The following is a 7,329-nucleotide window of genomic DNA, read 5'->3' as shown; positions in this document are numbered from 1 at the left end:
TTTCATGTTATAGACTCTTGTATTATGGACCTTTGTGGGGAAAACATGTATTCTATGTATGAAATATGTGTTATATGCAATGCGTGGATTTGGGGGTTGTTACAAAAGTTGGTATTAGAGCTTGAGTTTAAGAGATTTAGGTATTCACATGCATGATGCCTAGACTTAAACTGTTTTATTGCATATTAGGGTCCCAGACATAGTTAGCACCTTTGGAATAAATATGATAAGTTAAGAGGTCAGTGTGTAAGGTATTTTCGGATTACATCTGGCCAATGTAATTTTGAATCTACAGGTACATAACTGAACTTAAATACTTTATTATATTTTGGGAATGTGAAAATATGTTTATTAACTTTGAATCTACAAGTACTTTTCCCGTGAACTCAATACATGCTAAAGTGTTATTTGACTCGGGTGCAAACTTCTCGTTTGTATCCCCATCATTTGCCTTATATGCCAGTATGAATTCTGTGCCCCTTGACGAAAAGTTATTAGTTGATACTGCTAACGGTCAAGTATATGTGAATTATGTGTTTAAAAGCTGCACTATCTTGATTGAGGGTTGCAAGCTACCCATCAGATTGTTTCCCATGCCTATAAAAGATTTCGATGTAGTAGTGTGAATGGATTGGTTGGCCAAAAACCAGGCTAGCATTGTGTGTAATAAGAAGATGATTAGAATAATATTGTCAGACAGAGGGACAATGGTTATTTATGGTGATCATCAGAATCATCACCCCAATCTGTTATCAGTTATGAAAGCCAGAAAATGTATCCAAAAGAAATGCCAAGGATTTTTAGCCTACGTAATCGATGCCAAGAAAGAAAAGAGWAAGCAAGAATTAATTCCGGTTGTCAGTGATTATCCTGAAATCTTTCCAGAAGACTTGTCAGGATTACCTCCAGATAGAGTTATAGAATTTGRRATTGATTTAATACCTGGAGCAGCACCTGTAGCAGCACCTGTAGCGAAAGCACCGTACAGATTAGYTCCATCAGAATTAAAAGAACTGGTTACACAATTGAAGGATTTGTCGGACAAGGGATTTATCAGGCCGAGTACTTCACCATGGGGAGCTCCAGTTTTGTTTGTGAAAAAGAAAGATGGTACTATGCGTATGTGTATTGATTATCGGGAGCTGAAAAAAAAACTGACCATAAAGAACAAATATCCATTGCCCAGGATTGATGATTTGTTTGATCAATTGGTGGGAGCCAGTTATTTCTCCCAAATTGACTTACGATCAGGTTACCATCAGATGAAAATTAAAGATGTTGCAAAAACGACATTCCGAACCAGGTACGAGCACCATGAATTCCTAGTTATGCCATTCGGTTTGACCAACGCACCTGCAACTTTCATGGATTTAATGAATCGAGTATGTAGAGAATACCTCGATAAATTGGTCATTGTATTTATCGATGATATTCTCATATACACTAAAACCAAAGAAGAGCATGCAAAGCATCTTCCATTAATCCTTGAACTTTTGAAAAGAGAAAAGTTATATGCTAAACTATCATAGTGTGAATTTTGGTTAAGAGAAGTCCAATTTTTGGGGCATGTCATATCCGAGGCTGGAGTAAAAGTAGATCCAGCAAAGATTGAAGCCGTTGAAAAATGGGAGGCACCAAAAACACCATCTGAAGTTCGAAGTTTCTTGGGATTGGCAGTGGGAAGAAGAACAACCGAAACCTTTCAATAACTAAAAAACCATCTTTGCAGTGCTCTGATACTAACCTTACCCATGGAACTAAAAATTTCGGGGTATACAGTGATGCCTCAAAGTTAAGTTTGGGCTGTGTCTTGATGCAAAGAGGAAAAGTAATATCATACGCATCTCGGCAATTAAAAGATCATGAAATGCAACAGATTGGAGTTCTCACTTCTTGGTGATTTGAGGATTCAGAGATGTTGTTCTTATTAGAAATAATAGTATTGATGTTATGGTTACGGGAAAATATGGCCTATGGTCATTGATTTTGATTAAAAGTGTTTTGAACATAATATGATTTTCAGCCTTTACTACATGGAATGAATTATTTGAAATTAATGTTTTGGTGATTTTCACCCTGTATTACATAAAAAGGGAACYTCACTAGACATACATGTCTAACCYTCATTTTGTGTTTTCAAAAATATGTGTGCAGGTAATGATAATAAGGGAAAGAGCATTATGTGAATTACTTCCCTATGTGTTTAGCTGTGTGAAGATCTTGATTACCTATGTTTTGGAGCATAGATGCTAGGATACAAGAGCATGTACTTTTTGAATTTTTGAGTTATGTATTTCACGTTATAGACTCTTGTATTATGGACCTTTGTGGGGAAAACATGTATTCTATGTATGAAATATGTGTTATATGCAATGTGTGAATTTGGAGGTTGTTACATATAACATAGCATAAATAAAACCTAAACATTTTTCATAAGAGTAGAAAAGTCATAAAATAACCTAATAGATAGTAGGGAATTATCAATCCTTTATTCATTGATTTTCTCATATATACTTGTACAGATATGTGGTTGAGTCAAATATTTAGTATGAAGATACGTTATATAATAAAACAAATAACCAAACCAAATTAATACTGGAGATATTGAATTTCCAAAACTATAAAGTGGATCCTAGTTTATTTGTTGAGTGTATTATTATTCTTTTTTTTTTATAAGAAACTTATTATAAATCCACTGATTTCTGTTGGTTCCCTTGTTTTTGTTGGGTTGGTTTTAAGTCTTGCTTCTATTGGATATGGAGTTGGTCAAGGTATTGTTGCAGGATCAAGCTGCACGAGGTATAGCGAGATAATTTGAAAAAAGGAAAGAAATAAGACTCTAACAAACTAGTCAAAAGGATTTACGTTCAACAAATGAATTTAATAAACAATTGTACGGATGAAAAAGAGGCACAATTTTCATTGCATTTCTTATCATCGACCTGACCTGATCTAGTTTTTTTCAAAAAGATAGTTGTTTCTAGCCGTTACATATGGCCTTTTTGTTACACTTTTTTTTTTTGTCTTTTTAAGCCTCTATACACTATATATAAGGCATATGGTGTATGAAGGAAGATAACAACTCACAAACGTAAAAAACAATCACAATTCTCGCTATAACTTTTGATTTCGGCTCGTATTCGGTTTCGGTTTTTAACAACTCCTACTTCTCATCTCTTTCTTTGTGTAATCACTTACTCAAGATGGGCCAGTGAACATGGAAGAAAACGAATACACCATGAACCTAACAACTCCGCCAACTACCGATACCGGCGGCACTTTCTCACGATTTGACGTTGATGATAAACCCGACATTGATGACGTTGAGGCGATTCTTAGACTTCAAAATCAAGGAACAATTTTCTAGAATTATTTTCATATGTCTTTCTAACTTTTTAAGTGTATTTGATTGAAACAAATGACAAAGTTATAATGAAACGTAACTTTTAAGTGTATTTGATTGACCCGTTATATATTTTAAAGTGTATCGGAATAACATTTTTGCATTCTTTAAGAAAAATCAAAAGAAAAATATAGGACTGGTTTGTGCCCGGACCGGGACCGGTTCTCATAATCGGTTACAACAAAGCTTAATCGGGCCACCATATTTGACGGGACAGGAACTAATTACGATGAATCTTGATTTTTGGCCTTCTCTAAATGCCACTACATGTGACAACACAAGATTTCAGTATAACCTATTATATATCAAAGAATGTAACGTCCGTATTTTTACATGATCGATCAAGAATAGAAACTAATATTTATTTAAACAAAATAATTACTAGTGTTCTTTCCTTATGAGATATCTAATTAAATCGACTATTCCTATTTCCTATGAAGTGAAAATGCGGGTTGCAAATTGCCAAAAGACACTTCTTGTGATTAAACGAATATCTAAACGATATATTCACTCATGATGATGTTTTTGGATGTTAAATGTGTAATCAATTCGACGTCAAAAAAACAATTTGTAATAATTCAATGGATGTAGAATAAATATCTTTGCTGTTACACTAAATGTTAGGATGTCAATATAAATATTGAACCAAAATCACACATAATATAATCGTTGCTAATTTATTTAATAATAATTAGCCACTACAGGTAGTGTAGAATTTTGTAGTACACAATTCACGGGATTTCTATGAATTATGCTCTATGCGACTTGCGACTCACCTTGAAAGGCATATAAATTGGAAGACAACTCTTGGTACATTTTCCATGACTTCGAAAGTTGTGGGGACTTGACGTATAAAACTTGTGAAGTTGCATACCTTCGACTTTGGCTGAGATTTTGGAAGCAACGAATGTGACTTTATGCTCGCTCGCATGGAGGTCTTGTACAGGCATCCGGTTGATTCATAGTAAATTTGGTAAAGAGAACGGTAGAACAAGAAAATACATTTTGCATACTTTGGGTGAAATAATTAAAAAACAAAAGTGGAGGGGGTATTTGTTTTCGTTTCTTTAGAATCCCCTGACTTGTTATAACATAAGAAAAACAGGAAGGTAATGTGTGACGCTTCATCATGATGAGATCCAACAGAATTCCTATGTAAATCGTAATCAACCGTATTCATTCACCAAATGATTTGCATTAAATAACATATAAAAAATCCTTGAGCTAAAAGCAACTAGCAAGGGTAGAGTTGGAGCTTCATGAACACATAATCGACGCTTTGAGATAAGATTTTTATATGTAAGCTTTGATTTGTTTCTTATTATTGTATAGTATGCTAAAACGAGTCAAATAGTTGGAATTTTGGGACGAGACTAAGGCTAGAAGTGAGAAGTCTATATACGATTGAGAGCCACCATATACAACGATGTTGAATTAGACAAGGGATAATATGTGGTTTGCTTATGGAATAGAAATAAGTACGGATAGCAAACAAAATCTTACGAAAAGTAAACCTAATGGTAGTTCAATGGACGCAAGTACCACTATTGTCAGCACAAACCCAAGAATTTTTTTGAGCAGATGCACCTTTAAGGTGAATCAAAGGTCCAAAAAGTAACAGTTTGACGGGAAAGTCAACATGGCTTGATCAAGAAAAAATCAGTTCTATCGATTTGGCGAGTAAAATACATTTTCTCAAATGGAATCGATCTTGACATTTAAAATAAAATGTATGTTGTCGTGAGAATAGGATAAAAAACGACTTTTAAAATGAAATTTCGATGAAAAGTAAAATAAATCATGAATAAAAGTAATAAAAATTGAAATGTGAGAAAAATAAACAAAACACCGTTTAGGTGTAGTGATAGTTATTTTTATGATTGTACTTAAGGTTCTCAATTCAATCTTTATAGTTGTATCTTTATTGTTAATTTTTAAGGTAACGAAAAATCAAATATCTGCTAGATGTAAGATTCAAACCTGAAACCTATAGTAAATCACGATTTAATCCAACTATCTGAACCGTATCAACCAGGTTTGATATGTGTTATCAAAATGTTTGAGAGCACTAATCAAAATCAAACGTGTACGTCTAAATTATTTTCTCTTACAAATATCGAGCGAGTAGGAGCATGGGAGCCCGCTCGACCCTTAATAGGTCCGCCTCTGGTTGCTATGGATTTGGCTTGAACCATAACCAACAATAAGTGTATTAAGATCAAATACTAACAAATATTACAACAATTAAAATCAGAGTTAAAACAGGTAGATTGGAGGATCAAAAACTCGAAAATAACACTGTGACTACGAGTGGCTTTCTTAATCACTCTTGTTTCACTAAAAGGGTGTTTAGTCAGAGGTATTAAGTAGTAATTAATGTAAATTAAAATAAAAGAAACTATTTGGTATTATATAATATAATGAGTTTATCCCCCCATAAGTCTAAAATTTCCATTCCAGATTGAACTGGGGTGATGAAAATTCATTTCCATTTTATTTTTTTGTTATTTTCATATTCATTTCCATTTTCATTCTCCAACATGAACCACACAGCTCCTAAATTTGATAGGAATGGATGGGATTAGGGGAGTCGTAGGGAAGAAGAACGATGTTGGACTGACCGAGAAGATGAGCCCAAGACCCAAGTAACTAAAACAACATTATTGGGCCTGAGTTATCTTGGCCCAAAGTTTGGGTCATGAATTTCTTAAGTGGCAGCAACAAACACTTGTTATTATAACTTGCACACATCAAGCACAGTTAAATGCAAATCCATCTATTAATTTACTACTTATATACATCAATATCAACTTTTTATATTTTTAATGTATGAATGGATTAAATGCACATCTACTTGTTAATATCATCATCACACACATCAACATTAAGAAAAACAGATAGTAAGCGATGCGTTTTAGTGAATAAAATCTTACCCGGTAAGTAAGCGATAGTGTTGAATTTTACCGGTAAGTGTTTACCGGGCAAGTGTTTTGGTAAACGACCTCTTACACATAATCCCTAGATCGGTCAAATATCCAAACGTCATTCCAATTATTACCAAATATTAGACATAACTTTGTAACAATATAACTAAATTTTGTCTTCTCAAGATATAACCGAGCCTACTTCATATTTCACCTGTGATACATGTAATAAAATGATTTTTCAGCAACTTACACGGTTTACCTATTTCAAAATTTCTTTAGCAATTTTTATAAATATACCATAATTACATAAGTAACATAGTTTCTTCATGCATATTCACATAACATAATGTGCATTCGTTCATAACGTGTGTGTCGTTATGACCACAATTTAGTCCCCGTGTTAGAGGATTGGGATCAAGTTCAAGACCCCACGGAATAAAAACCGCCAACATGAATTTACAATTGTTAACCTTCATATTGCCGAATAACACAACCAAGAACTCGAGCGTGTCATTTTAACCTGTTCATCTGCCGATTTTGACTGTAACAGCTAATTTTCAGGTCTAGATGTTAGTATGATAAGAAACCGCAAGTGCATTAACGGATAAAAAAACTAAGTGGATAGAGTTTGGGATATACTGAAACTTAATGTAAGTGCATTCTATGAACAATAGACTTCCGGTTAAGATCAAGCCCAAATGGACTCTGTAAAAAAACGATGTTAATCGGCATAACTAATTTATTAATCGGTTATTGATCAAGTGCCATCAATCAAAGCCAAAGTGTTATAATACAATCATAAGTAAAGAAGTATATAGAACTAAATGTGTGTGTGTATATATATATATATATATATATATATATATATATGCATGGATTATTTATATCTAATTGATGACTAACTTGACCACCGTCAGGTGTTCTAACACAGTAACATGTTAATAAGTGTGAAATATCGTGGTTGAATCTCATTTCACCACCGGATTAGGGACGAATTTT

At 33.6% G+C, this 7,329-nt stretch overlaps 1 pseudogene; it reads right to left on the bottom strand.

Moving 5' to 3' along the window:
* Positions 1–7,329, bottom strand: part of LOC112525511 — a 12,624-nt pseudogene that overhangs the window by 2,270 nt on the left and 3,025 nt on the right.

Source organism: Cynara cardunculus (assembly GCF_001531365.2).
Source record: "Cynara cardunculus var. scolymus isolate 2C chromosome LG 1, CcrdV1, whole genome shotgun sequence".
In the NCBI taxonomy this organism is placed as follows: Eukaryota; Viridiplantae; Streptophyta; class Magnoliopsida; order Asterales; family Asteraceae; genus Cynara; species Cynara cardunculus.
The sequence above is the reverse complement of the archived record's forward strand: the minus strand, read 5'-3'. Positions and strand labels throughout refer to the sequence as shown.